Source organism: Trichosurus vulpecula, chromosome 1, assembly GCF_011100635.1.
Source record: "Trichosurus vulpecula isolate mTriVul1 chromosome 1, mTriVul1.pri, whole genome shotgun sequence".
NCBI lineage: Eukaryota > Metazoa > Chordata > Mammalia > Diprotodontia > Phalangeridae > Trichosurus > Trichosurus vulpecula.
In genome coordinates, this window is record NC_050573.1 from 133,451,925 (window position 1) to 133,465,838 (window position 13,914).

Genomic DNA, 13,914 nt, shown 5'->3' on the forward strand with positions numbered 1-13,914 from the left:
CCACGGAAAACAATTGTCTTTAAAATTATCTTTAAAAGCAACCAAAAAAGGATGTTTAAATACCTCTATATATTTAGCATTTTTTTCTAACTTGAAAACTTTGACAGTATTATTTGCCCAGGAATGGCCAGGCACAGTTATGTCAAAAGAATACAGTTACTACTCCATTGTCAATATTCCAAAGCCTTCTCCCAGTGACAGCTACAACTCATTTTAAATATACTTTTGTAATTTCTCCTTTCTACTTTGACATGATTCTGTAAGGTCTGTCTCAGAATAATTAAAAAGAAAATACAATCATACAATTCAATGGTATCATCAGTTTCCAGCTCCTTTAGCTAAGACCTTCAAATAATGAGAAATCAGGTTTTATATAATGCCTTTTTCTTTCTCATTACATTTTTCATTAAGCACCCGTATGCATATTTTAGACCGATCTTTGTTGGCCTAAAGGAACTTTAATTTTTAAACTTTGTTTTTTTTAATATTTCTTCTTGCAAATACTACATGGCATTCATATACTTTAAAAGATTAAAACCAATTAAAATCAAGGTTTTTAAGTATTTCTTTTTGCAAATGTCATGACAATCCTTGAAAGTATAAGCACTATCTTGGGACATAAAAAACAGAGTTGGGAATCACTGCTAGGAACAATAAATCCCTACTTAGGTCAATGTTGAGTAATATCCCTTAAGCATCATCTCTCCATTTCTGACACTAAACTAAAATTTAGAGGCAGTCACTCAAGCATTTATCAAGTGTCTTCTATATCGTAGGCTCTATTCTAAACATTGAGGATACAAAGAAAGGTAAGAGTCAATGACCGTTCTCAAGGAACTCATATTCTAACAGGAGAGACAATATTCAAGCTACTATTTGCAAATAACTTATACAAAAGAAAAATTGTAAGTAGTCTCAAAAGAAAGCTATTAAAATGAAGGAGGATGGAGAAAGGCTTCTTGCAGATGGTGAGATTTGAAGGAAAGCCAGTAAGCTGTGAAGTGGAGTTGAGGAGTATTCCAGGAATAGTAGACAACTAGTGAAAATGCCCACATCCTGAAGATGGACTGCCATGTTTAAAAAAACAGGAAGCCAGTGTTACTGGATCATAAAGTACATGGAAAGGTAAGAAAACTGAAAAATAAGAAGGGACCAGATTATGAAGGAATTTTAAGCGAAAAGAAAAAAATATATTTAATCCTGGGAGTGACAGAGAGCCTCTGGTGTTTATTGAATAATGGAGAGACATGATCAGACCTTTGTTTTAAAAAGATCAATTTGACAACTGAGTGGGAGATGGATTAGAAATGAGAGACTCAAAGCAGGACGACCAAAAATATGGCTATTAAAGTAAAATAATCCAGGCACAAGGTGATGAGGTACTACACCAGAGTAGAAGCAGTGTTAGAGGAGAGAAGGGAGCTTTTACAAGAGATGTTACAAATGTAGAAACAACAGAAATTTGACCACTGATGGTATATGAAGGGTAAGTGAGGAATTGAGGATGATAATTTGGTTGATATCATACGTAATTGATCCCCTCACAATGTGGAAGTTAAGAAGAGGCAAGGGTTTGGGGGAGGGTTGGGGAAGATAATAAATTCTGTTTATGATTGTAGTTCGAGATGTCCACGGGATTTCCAGTCAAGTTGTCTCATAGTAATTTGGAGAATCAACAATAGAGTTTGAGAGAGAGATTAGAGCTAGATAAGCAGATAGAGATAGAATCATCTGCATAGAGATAGTAATTGAAACCATGGGAACTGTTAAGGTCACCAAGTGAAATAGTATATAGAAGGAAGCCCCAGGACACAGCTTTGTAGAACTTTCAAGATTAGGGAGCATGATATAAATAAAGATGCAACAAAAAAGAAAGAGGAGTTGTCAGACAAGCAGGAGGAGAATCAGAATAAGCAGTATCATAAAAACTTACAGAAAAGAGTGCAAAGGAAAAGAGTAATTGATAGTTTTAGAGGTTTCAAAGAGGTCAAAAAGATAAGTATCAAGAAAAGTCAATTAAAGGACAATAGCTGTAAAGATGGACAAAGCAAATGAAGTTGTTTTTTGTTTTTTTTTTCAAATTTGGGTATACTTTTTAGGTAATAGGAAAGTAGGGGTTAGATAGGGAACAAATGAAGATTAGTGAGAGAATAGATAGAAACAATATTCTGATTGAGAAGACAAGATGGAATGAGATCATAGGCATGGAGAGATGTTTGTGTTGGAAATGAGAAGGTCTACCTTTTATGTAAAATGAGTGAAGAAGGTAGTGACAGAAGGCATCTGACTGATGTAAGATGAAGAACATGGGGGGAAGAGGGTGAGGAGGTATTGGGGAGGTATTGTTTGAAAGTGAAATGTTAGGAGGCATTTATGACCAAACAAGAGATAAAGAACATTATGAAATGCAAAATGGATAATTTTGATTACATCAAATTGAAAAATTTTGGCACAAGCAAAGCCAATGCAACCAAGATTAGAAGGGAATCAGAAAATTAGGAAAGAATTTTTACAAATAGTGTCTCTGATAAAGGACTCATTTCTAAAACATATAGAGAACTGAGTCAAATTTACAAGAATACAAGTCACTCCCCAACTTATAAATGCTTGCAGGATATGAAGCAGCAATTTTCAGAGGAAGAAATTAAAGCTATCTATAGTCATATGAAAAATGCTCTAAATCACTATTTATTAGAGAGATGTAAATTGAAACCACTCTGAGGTACCACATTACACCTATCTGATTGACTAACATGATAGAACAAGAAAATAATAAATGTTGGAGAAGATGTGGCAAAGTTGGAACACTAATTCATTGTTGATAGAGCTGTGAGCTGATCCAACCATTCAGGAGAACAACTTGGAACTATGCCCAAAGGGCCATAAAAATATGCGTACCCTTTGACCCAGCAATACTGCTTCTAGGGCAGTATACCAAAGAGGTAACAAAAATGGGAAAAGGATCCACAAGTACAAAAATATTTATAACAGCTCTTTTTGTGGTGGCCAAGAACTAGAAATTGAGGGAATGCCCATTAATTGGTGAATGGCTGAACAAGTTGTGGTATATGAATGTAATGGAATATAATTGTGCTACAAGAAATGTTGAACAGTCAGATTTCAGAAAAATCTGGAAAGACTTATGTGAACTGGTACTGAGTGAAGTGAGCCGAACGAGGAGAAAATTGTACGCAGTAACAGCCACAGTGTGCAAGGACTGATTTTGATAGACTTAGCTCTTCTCAGCAACGCAAAGACCTAAAACTTTTCCGTAAGATTCATGAAGGAAAATGCTATCCATATCCAGAGAAAGAACTATGGAGTCTGAATGGAGACCAAAGCAGACTATTTTCTCTTTTGCTTTGTTTCATTTATTTTCTTTCTCGTGGTTTCTTCTATTCATTATAATTCTTCTGTGTAACATGACTAATGTGAAAATGTGTTTAATAGGAATGTATGTGTAGAGCCCATATGAGATTGCATGCCATCTTGGGGAAAGAGGGGGGAGGGAGGGGTAGAAAATTTAAAACTTATGGAAATGAATGTTGAAAACTGAAAATAAATAAATTAGTAAAAATTAATAAAAAAGAAGTGAAATATTAGGCAAAGTTCTCTAGTGAAAGGGTCAGGTAAGAGGAGCTATAGGAGGTTTAAGTAAGGATCAAAAGGTTTTTAAAGGTTGCTATGCTGATTAGAATAGTGAATCAATTAGGAACTTGTGCAATGATTATCTTACTGGAGTGAGAGACCAGCATAGATTATGTAACCCACTTGTAGTGAACTAAGTATGGACTTGTGATTTTTTTCTAGTTTCATTCAGCATATCATAGGAGATATTAGGTTCCAAGTAGCATTCTTTAGAGGAAAAAGGAAGAGGGTAGGGAAAAAAGTGGAACTAGTATTTATTAAGCACTTATTATGTGCCAGGCACTATGATAATCACTTTGCAAGTATTAACTCATTTGATCCTCACCATAACCTTGGGAGGTATTGTTAATTTTATCCCTATTTTTGCATCTGAGGAAACTGAGACAAACAAAGGCAAAGTGATTTTCCCAGTGACAAGCATATGTAAAATGTCCATCTCTGGGTTTGAACTTAAGAGCTTCTTGACTCCAAACCCAGCACTCTATTCACTATGTCACCTTTTCGCCAGGAGTAGGAGTGAGGTTCTATGGATGATGGAACTAATCCAAGGCTGACGTTTGGAAGGTTAAGATCTTCCACACAATGAAAATCTAAGTCTTGAAAAGAGGACATTGTAGATATGAACTGGTTTACCATAGAGTCACAATTGGGAAAGGAAAAGATTATATCCAGTGCAACGGTGTTGGCCTGGAAAAGAACTGAAGGGTAGACAAAATGGAGATGGCAGCAAAGATGAAGAAGAGGCTTTGGAGTTGCAAAGCAGAAGGGGAGGTGATACAAAAACAGATTATGTTCAGATAAAGGAATTTTGTAGTTTATGAATATGGATTTAGACAACCTGTGATAGATTAAGTGTATGACACCGTGTGTGTGTGTGTGTGTGTGTGTGTATGGTAAGGCAGAGGAATATGTCATGGGAAATGAGTAATTTGAGGAAGTGGGAAGTTAGAGTATCTATGAGAGTATCAGTATATGTGTTGAAGTCTCTTTGTATGAAAATAGGAGTTGGATTGGAGAGAAAGACTGTGAGCCAGACACTGAACTCACTGAAGACAGAGTTTCCTGGGAGATAACAACTAAATAACAACTACTAGAATCTTGATTGGTTAATCAAGGTTGAATGAACCTAAAGGGAGGAGAGGTTACTGAGAATTGATGATAAAGGGAAAACCTAAAATTGCAATGAGGAGCAAGCAGTTATCCAATACTCTCAGCATGACCAGTGAGTCAGGACATGAGTGAAAGTGAAACCAGTGAAAGGGTAACCAAGGAAACTGCATATTTATATATATATATATATATATATATATATATATATATATACACATACACATATACATATATACATACATACACACACACAGATAGCCAAGGAAAACAAATTCCCATATTGGCAATAGATATATTAGATAGATAGATAGATAGATAGATAGATAGATAGATAGATAGATAGATAGATAGATAATAGATAATGTGTGAGTAATTGTTTCATTCTGCAGCCTGAATCCATCACCTCTCTATTGGGAGGTGTGTGATATTCTTCACCATTGATTCTGTGGCATAATACATGCCAGTTGCACAGTTCTTAAGTCTTTCAGAACTGTCTGTTTTTAGAGTATTGATGTTACAAACCATTCTTTCTACATCAGTTCATCCCCAGGTTTCTCTGAAACCCATCCCATTCATAATTTCTGATGATGCAGTAGTATTAGATATAATATTAATATATCATAATTGGTTCAGTCAATCCTAAATTATTTGATACCATCCTCCTTAACTTTTATTTTTTCTGTTACTAAGAGAACTGTTATAATTACTTTTTGTGCATATTGTGACAGTTCATCTTCCTTTGATTTCCTGAAGATATACACCTATTGGTGGTAGAGCTGGGTTAAAGGCATGCAAATTTAATTTTTTTTAATTGTACATGTATTTTTTCAATCAACAAATATCTGCCATTTTATCCTTTCTACAACAATCTCCCTTTCCAAGTGAGAATGAAAGAATATAATGGAATACTAATGTGCTGCAAGAAATGATGAACAAGAAGATTTCAGAAAAATCTGGACTTATATGAACTGATGTTAAGTGAAGTGAGCAGAACCAGGAGAACACTGTACACAGTAACAGCCACAGTGTGTGAGGACTGATTTTGATAGACTTAGCTCTTCTCAGCAATGCAAGGACCTAAATCTTTTACATAGGATTCATGATGGAAAATGCCATCCACATCCAGAGAAAGAACTGTGGAGTCTGAATGGAGAGCAAAGCAGACTATTTTCTCTTTTGTTTTATTATGTTTTATTTTCTTTCTCATGGTTTCTCCCATTCATTATAAATCTTCTATACAACATGACTAATGTGAAAATGTGTTTAATAGGAATGTATGTGTAGAGCCCATATCAGATTACATGCCTCATTAAAACCATATATCTTCAAGTAAAACAAATTTCCACATTGGCGATTTCCATATATGGTTCTGGGACCTCCTATTGCTTTTGGTACACAGCCTCTCCCTTCAAGCTGAAGTTTTTTTCTTGAAATGTGTCCTCTTATCCAGACCCTGTCTCCAGTGTCCGCTGTCCACAGATCTCTCTGTATGTCTCCTTATACCAACCCACCCATGTGGTAGGGGACCCAGAGGTCTCCATTTTAGCAATCTGAATATGTTCCAAAAGCTCCTGAGGTCACTTCCTTGTTAAGTCAAACAGGCATGCCCAGACAAACCTGGGTTATATATTTCCCTCACACATAATTTGCCATCCCTGGCAAGTAGGTAAGGGTGATGTTTTTACATTTTAGCACAGTACTCAAGCAGTTTTCTACATGTGATCTCTGGGGAGATATAAGCAATGTCCTTTCACTTGCCCTCCCAGTACCATAAAGTCCCCCCCAAAAAGCTACCCCTGCATAATCATATATACTCCCACATGCACAAACAAAAATCACAATTATCCTCAAATACAAAAGTTTGCAGATTCACAACAGAAGGAACATTTTATAAAGTTTGACAAGTATTTCTGTTTGCTTAGCCTTTGCATTGCAAGGTCTTTTTCAACCCACAAACAAGAGAAAGAGTGAAGACAAACAAAACTGGCTACTTTCTCAACCAGAAACCTAGTGCACAGTGATGTTTCCAAGCTATATGGAGGTCTCCCTACAGGGATTTGGGATCTAGGGTCAACTTGGCGTTGTACCTTTCTCAAATAAGAAAATTGTCCTGGATGGGAGCTTTTCTAATGATTGCCTTAGCACATAAAGTCATGCAACTGGCTCTGCACAAAAGTGTACCTTTCTACACAGGGACCAATAGAACAAAAATTGTCCCACAAGGGCATACTAAAATTCTCTACGGTTCTCAGTATCATAAGAGATCTATGCCTTCTTGCTTCAGAGTGCAAGGGCAAGAGCCACCCAGCCTGCTCTTTTTTCCCGGTGGATAGGACCCAGCGGCCCATGTTCTACTTCTGCCACTGGGCTGATAGGGCCGGGGTTGGCACCAAAGCAGTGGTAGGAGCCAGGCTCACTTATGGTGGGGAGATGCCCAAGAAGGGGAAAAAACAGAATAAGGAGCCAATGAAACCACTTCCTCCCACTGGGCCTGTGGCAGTTGATCAGCTGTGGTTCCATCACAACAGCCATTCATGCCAAACATGGCTCCAAACAAAATGCCACAACAGATATGACAACTGAGAACATAAGTGTAACAATTGCTGCACCTCCAGCAGAATGGGAGGGTTATGCAGAACTGTGTCACTATCTTTCCAAGGTCCTGGAACTTAGGAAGAGTGATGTTATCTTAGATAAAGGTGGTAAATCTTGTGAAAAAGTGGTAAAGATTTTGGCATCCACAACCCCAGAAGAGATTTTGGAGAAATTGAAAAGGCAAGCAGAAGCTCCCTGAAACAAACCAAAAAAGCCAGAAATGACCATTATCTTTTGGGGACGTTTCTTATATACTAGAGAAGTAAATTTGTTAAGGAGAAGAACCTAGACAACACTTGAAAGATAGTGCTTTGAAGAAAAACAAGTCTCTGAAAATACTCTCCATGGAATGTTGTGACATCAAAATGTCACATAACTGATAAGGCAAAGTATACTGCAACCAAACTTCAGTTACGACTAGAAATACTCAAACCAAACCATTATGGTCCAATTTTTAAAATTTAGAACTGGTTTGTTAATACTACATACTTGCTCTAAAGCTTATTTTATGGACTATTACTTAAATTTTATGGAACCATACACTTAAAAGAGTTGAAAGAGACCTTAGAGATTACCTACTTTACCCATCTCATTTTTATAGATGATCAAAGTGTCAGAGAGGCCCAGAGGCTTGTCTAAGGTCACGCAAGTAATCATCTTCACTGAGACTAGAGCTCATCTCCATTCACTCCAGTGATAGGGTCTTGTATATACTACACTATTGTCTTGACTATTATTTACAAATATTAAGAGACATAAATATATAGAAGCAGGTTGGCAGTGAGTAGAGCCCTAGACTTGAGGTCAAGGATAGTCACTTCTCAGAGCTTCAAGAAAGTCTCTAAGGGTCTAGATTAGAGATGGGTTGAAATGTAGGCTGGTGGACAAAATCATAGGTCCTTGAATTATTTCTGTACAGAAAATGTGTTGGATTTGTTGAACTTACATGGGATAATAACATTTTAAAATATATTCTTAAAAATAAAGAAAGAGATCTACATAGGAGATTCCAGGCAGTTTCCTCTGGATCCCGTATCCCAAAGGGTACCTGAAATTCCCCCATGAGTCCTTGTTACTGTCAGGATAAACCAAATGATATTGGTAATACTCTTAAAGACAAGAAGTAGGCTGAATTAGTGAAGTAGTGAAAAACATGAGTTATTGTGGATTTAAGGCACGGGAATTCTCATCCTATGAAATTATGAGGTGTTTTTGCTTTCACAAAAAGCAAGCCGTCTAGCTCACCTTAGATACAAAAAGAACAATGTGAATAAATATTTCTATTAGACAGTAGAAATCTAGTGAATACAGATTTCTCATATTAAACTCAATATCCACACCTTTATACAGGCTTCTAATACAGAACAGTATTACTATAGTAGTATCAGGTATCATTATATCAGTACTTATATATAGAATTTGATAATTCAAAAAGTATCAGTATTTAAATATTGTCAAACATCATGTCAAAAGTTTGTGAACTGCTACAATTGAACTGACTTTTGAGAGGACAGTTACTGGGGGAAAAACTGAACTACATTTACAGACTGGAAAAAAATACAGGTGAGAATTTCACTCTCACAGAGTTTTTGTATCACTTTTAACTCACTGCAAATCAAACTCAAGTCATTTCCAATCTTCACGTTACAGCACTCAAATATCTGCCAAGATCTAAATATAGTAGGACAAAATATTTTCATTTGTGTTTGTCGTTTGCTAATAAAAATGTAAATTATATTTGTTTGAAGTAGAAATGCATTCAAATATTGAATAAGGATGAAAGAAATTTCACGTAAGAGAACTGGTAAGACAAAGGAGAGTCAACCACACTTTTATTACTAAATTATTTTGCTAGAAATATTTCTTAGTTATGGGCTTGAATATAAGTTGATTTCCCTCTTTTGCTTTGTAGGTATGACATAATTGGTTGAATTGCTATTACAAGGCTTGCCCTGGTCGGTTTGCTGAAATGCATGCTTGGCTAGATATCATAAAGAATTTATACTGAGGTGTTAGGAGTGATTTGAGAATCCCATTAAAAGAAATAACCTTAATCATCCACAATAACATTGCATTAATTATTAATAGATCTAATCAGTAGTCTAAAATTGCTCAATCTAATATTAATCAGTAAGGGAGACGAATTCATAGCATCATGACATGCCCTGAATGCCTCAAGATACCTTACAGTGTTATTATTTACACACTTCACAGTTAAAGAACATTTCACAGAGACAGTCAGACTTGATTCTTCACAAGACAGACTTCATTAGACTGATGTTTTACTCACAAAATTAACTTATCCATTATTAACCCAGCTCACGAGAAAAGCAATAACTTTGGCTCTTCAAAGATTAGCTTTTTTATAAATCCAGATATTGCACCACTTTTCTTTATTTTTTAATGAGAAGGCAGTTCTGGGTTGTGTCCAAGAGTAAACACACATTTAAAATTATCTTCCCAGTTTCTTGGTTAGACTAAAAAAAACTTCTAAATACTTTCACTGTTTAAAATTCTTTGAAAGAATCTATTTCAAAAACATATGATTTATTGTACTAAAATTTATTAAATATTATAGTAATTCTGGTCTTTATCCTATAGAATGTGAAACCAACTTCATGATGATGATAATAGTAGCAATTTCTATGGCATTTTGAAGTTGTCAAAGCATTTTCTTCAAAACTCAATGAGGTAAATAGACATATATGATTGCATGATTTTTTTTTTGGTTTTGTTTTGTTTTTGTTAGATTTACAATTAACTTGGGACAGCAAGGTGATGTAGTGGATAGGATGATTGGCCTGGAGTCAGGAAAATTCATCTTCCTGAGTTTGAATTTGGCCTCAGACATTTACTAGCTATGTGACCCTGCGCAAGTCACGTAATCCTGTTTGCCTCAGTTTCTTCTTCTGTAAAATGAGCTGGAGAAGGAAATGGGAAAGCACTCAAGTATCTTTGCCAAGAAAACATCAAATGGGGTCATAAAGAATCAGATGCAACTGATAGATGACTTAATAAAACAATTAACTTATTTTCAATATGCAATTGTCTGTTTATAAACCTTGAGGACATGCAAGAGTTCAGCTTTAACAGAGTTGAATCTTCAGGCAGCCATATTTATTTAGGCTTGATATTTGATGTTACCTTTGACATTTCCTTCTCCATTGATTCTCAGTCATCTGATCAGATGCAAAGTCATAGATTGCAATAGTGAAATATTTATTTTTTTTCCATTCCTTTCTTTTTCTTTCTAATTGCTATTATCCTAGATAAAGTCTATCTTCCAAGTCTATTGTAGAAGCTTTCTTTAATCTTTCCTTCACCATACAGTGCTGTCCAAACAATCTTCCTTAGACCCATTTCTCATATGGAAGCCTCTTAATATGCATTGCCTACTGAGTTAAGAGTGATAGAGTTTATCAAAATCTCAACCAATATCTGTTCCCACCACTCCTGTATCAATATTATGAATAACTACTCTGCGCTTTGCACTAAGTATGGATATGGGGTAATAAAATGAACACAGTACTCCAGACATGCTCTGATCAGGGCAGAAAGTGTGTGTGGGGGGTACTACCTCAATCATTTCAGCACTATACATTTTTATTAATACATCCTTATTTTTTTTCTTCTTTAAAATTCACATATAGCTTCCACAGGAAAATACTAACTTTAACATGACATAAAACAACTTTAATTTAGTAGAGTCTAGTTTTTATGAAAGTTTATTTTAAACATGTCTTTTATACTAGCATGAGATCATAATTTTAAAATCCTATATTCTTTATATATGTTTACATAGGCATTTATCTAAATGCATAATACATATATATGCATATAGTATGTGTGTACTATATGTTTATTTGTGTATATGTATGTGTAGGTATCTAGTGTGTATGTATATATGTGTATATACATATATGTATACATTCATATATGTATATATATTATATATATGTATTATATGTGTGTGGAAGAGGGAGTCTTTAAACAAATAAAAATGGGGAGGCCATTCCAGGTATGGGGAACAATGTAGCAACAGTACAGAAACAGAAGAGGGCAATTCAGAGAACATAAACAAATTAAATCCACTCGTGGGTAATTTGTTACCCTTCTCTAGTAAATCATGAGCAGTTTAACAAGACTCTCTTAGAGATAATGTCTTAATCAAAAAGCAATATCTTCAGCAGTAAGAACATAATTTAATTTTCAGACATCATGGAAGACCAATGGAATAGAGGTTAGACCTCATGCTATCCCTCTATTTAAAAACACATGGATAGTAATAGATTTCTTCTCTGCATCGACTGTCCTCCAAGCCAGGAATTTCAAGGGACAGGAATAAAACCATTCATTTAGGCTCACTGAAGATTTTATTGATAGTAGACAAACCACTGTAAAAAATGCTAACTCAGGCAAGGAGAATACAAGGAGACATGTGCTACTAACTCACTATCATCCTGAGTTTCTCATCTTTGGCTGGCTTTGAGATATGAATGTGCATAGGCATGTCTTCTCCCAGGAATTCAACTCTGTCCAGACACAAACCAATTCTTAATGTCCTGAGGCAATTAAGGACTTTGCAAGTTTCATGTTAAGTTAGACAAAAGTAGAGGCTTGATGAATACTTATTGATTGATTCATATCATAAATGGATAGTCTAAAGTGGTCTTATTAGCCTACATGGAGAACCAAATTTCATTAGTTTGCCTCTAGATTTAAATTAATTATTTCTTCTTAGTGAGCTAGCTATTGCTTGGATGTCATGCACAATTTAGCTCTTCACATTAAAATAGCCAAAAAGCTGTTTTCTTCAAACTCTCTATATTAAATATTTTCCTATATGTCCATCAATTCGTAGTACTTGGCAACTGGAGATTAAAAATAAATGAATAGTAATCTTTAATTTTCTGAAAATATTATTTCTTTTCTGAGATGCATACAGTGGCTGCATTAAATTTCATATACATGTATATACATGTATGTGTGTGTGTGTGTGTATGTATTCTAGCCTTTATTTAAAAAAAAATAACTCAAAAGATGACAAAAAGGTGCCAGGGGAGATTACTTTCATTTCACTACTTTCATAAGTAGTTAAATTTAATTTTGGAATTCACTACAATATCTTTAAGTAGGATTTTTAAGCTTAAGTCACATTCATGAAATTAGAATTTGGATTGCTTTGATACAGTCCCTGAACCCATGAGCAATATTTACAATTCTAATTCTATAATAGCCTAAAAACTAGCCTATAATTGAATAATCGGAATATCACTGAAAAGTTCCCTACTATTTAATGGCTTGATTTCTTTTTAATTCAAACCTGGAGGCAAATCCTTTTTTTTTGGGGGGGGGGGGCGGTGTTGTTGTAGAGGTCAGGGAAGAGTGCATTGTTTTGTAGTTGTTATTTGGGCTTCCTTCTCACAAACTGCCTAATTATCCCCTAGATCTAGAATTCTTAATTGTGTGTGTGTGTGTGTGTGTGTGTGTGTGTATGTGTTATAGATTCCTTTGGCAGTCTAGGGAAGCCTATGAACCCCTTCTTCAATCAATGTTTCTTGTCTCCATTCACAACTGAACAAAAAACTAAACTTCAGTTTTTGTTGTTGTTCAGTCATATCTGACTCTTTGTGACCACATTTGAGATTTTCTTGGAAGAGACACTGGAGTTTGTCATTTCTTTTATCAGCTAATGTTATAGATGAGAAAACTGAGACAAACAGAAGTCAATAAAAATAATAAGGTATTATTTATTGCTTATGCATGTTCAAAGACTCCCTGAAATCTATCCACTGCCTGACCCCAACTTAAGTGTTCCTACCCTAGATATAAGGAATGAGAATTTTCCCAGTATAAAAGTAAGCAGCCTCTTTCAGCAAACCCTGAAGAATCCATAGTGAGCTTAGTCCTAAGGTACAATTATTGGATGAAGAGCTGGCCTTTGGCTGGTTACTATTTATTGTGTTACTTTAAGGTAAATCTCTCTCCACTGTGCTCCAGGAACCTCTTCATTCTGCGAGATCACATCATCTGAGGAACTCATATCTTCTCAGCAACATCTACCCTTAGGGCCCCTCCCTTCATCTGATTGCAGGGTGAGTAGAGAGCTGCTCCCAGAATCTTCTTTTAAGAAGGGCTCCTAGGCCAGCCCTCTCTCTTAATTTTCCACTATGTTGCAAGCCTCTGGACTTCTCCGTCATGCCCCTTCACCTGGTACTTCCCTACCCCACCCCCTCATTAGCTTACTTTGTGAATTATCTTCCCCAATTAGATTGTAAGCTTCTTAAGATCAGAGACTATATTTTGCCTTTCTTTGTATTCCCATTGTTTAGCACAGAGATTGGCACAAAGTAGGCACTTAACAAATATTCGATTACTGACTGACTACATACATAAGTGAAAAGGTTAAGAACATCACTTCAACTCTGGAAGAATTTAGAGGACTACTACCTTCTCACTACATGTCTTGTAGAAAATATGAACACAAGTTCTCCATTCATATACAAGGACTGAGAATTGGGAGGAAAAGGAACATGAGAAGGAATAGCAAGGAGAGATGGA

General features: G+C 35.5%; 1 pseudogene; it reads left to right on the forward strand.

The window, feature by feature from the left end:
- The first annotated feature begins 7,104 nt into the window (after positions 1-7,104).
- Positions 7,105-7,552, forward strand: LOC118834509 (annotated as a pseudogene).
- The last annotated feature ends 6,362 nt before the right edge of the window (positions 7,553-13,914 follow it).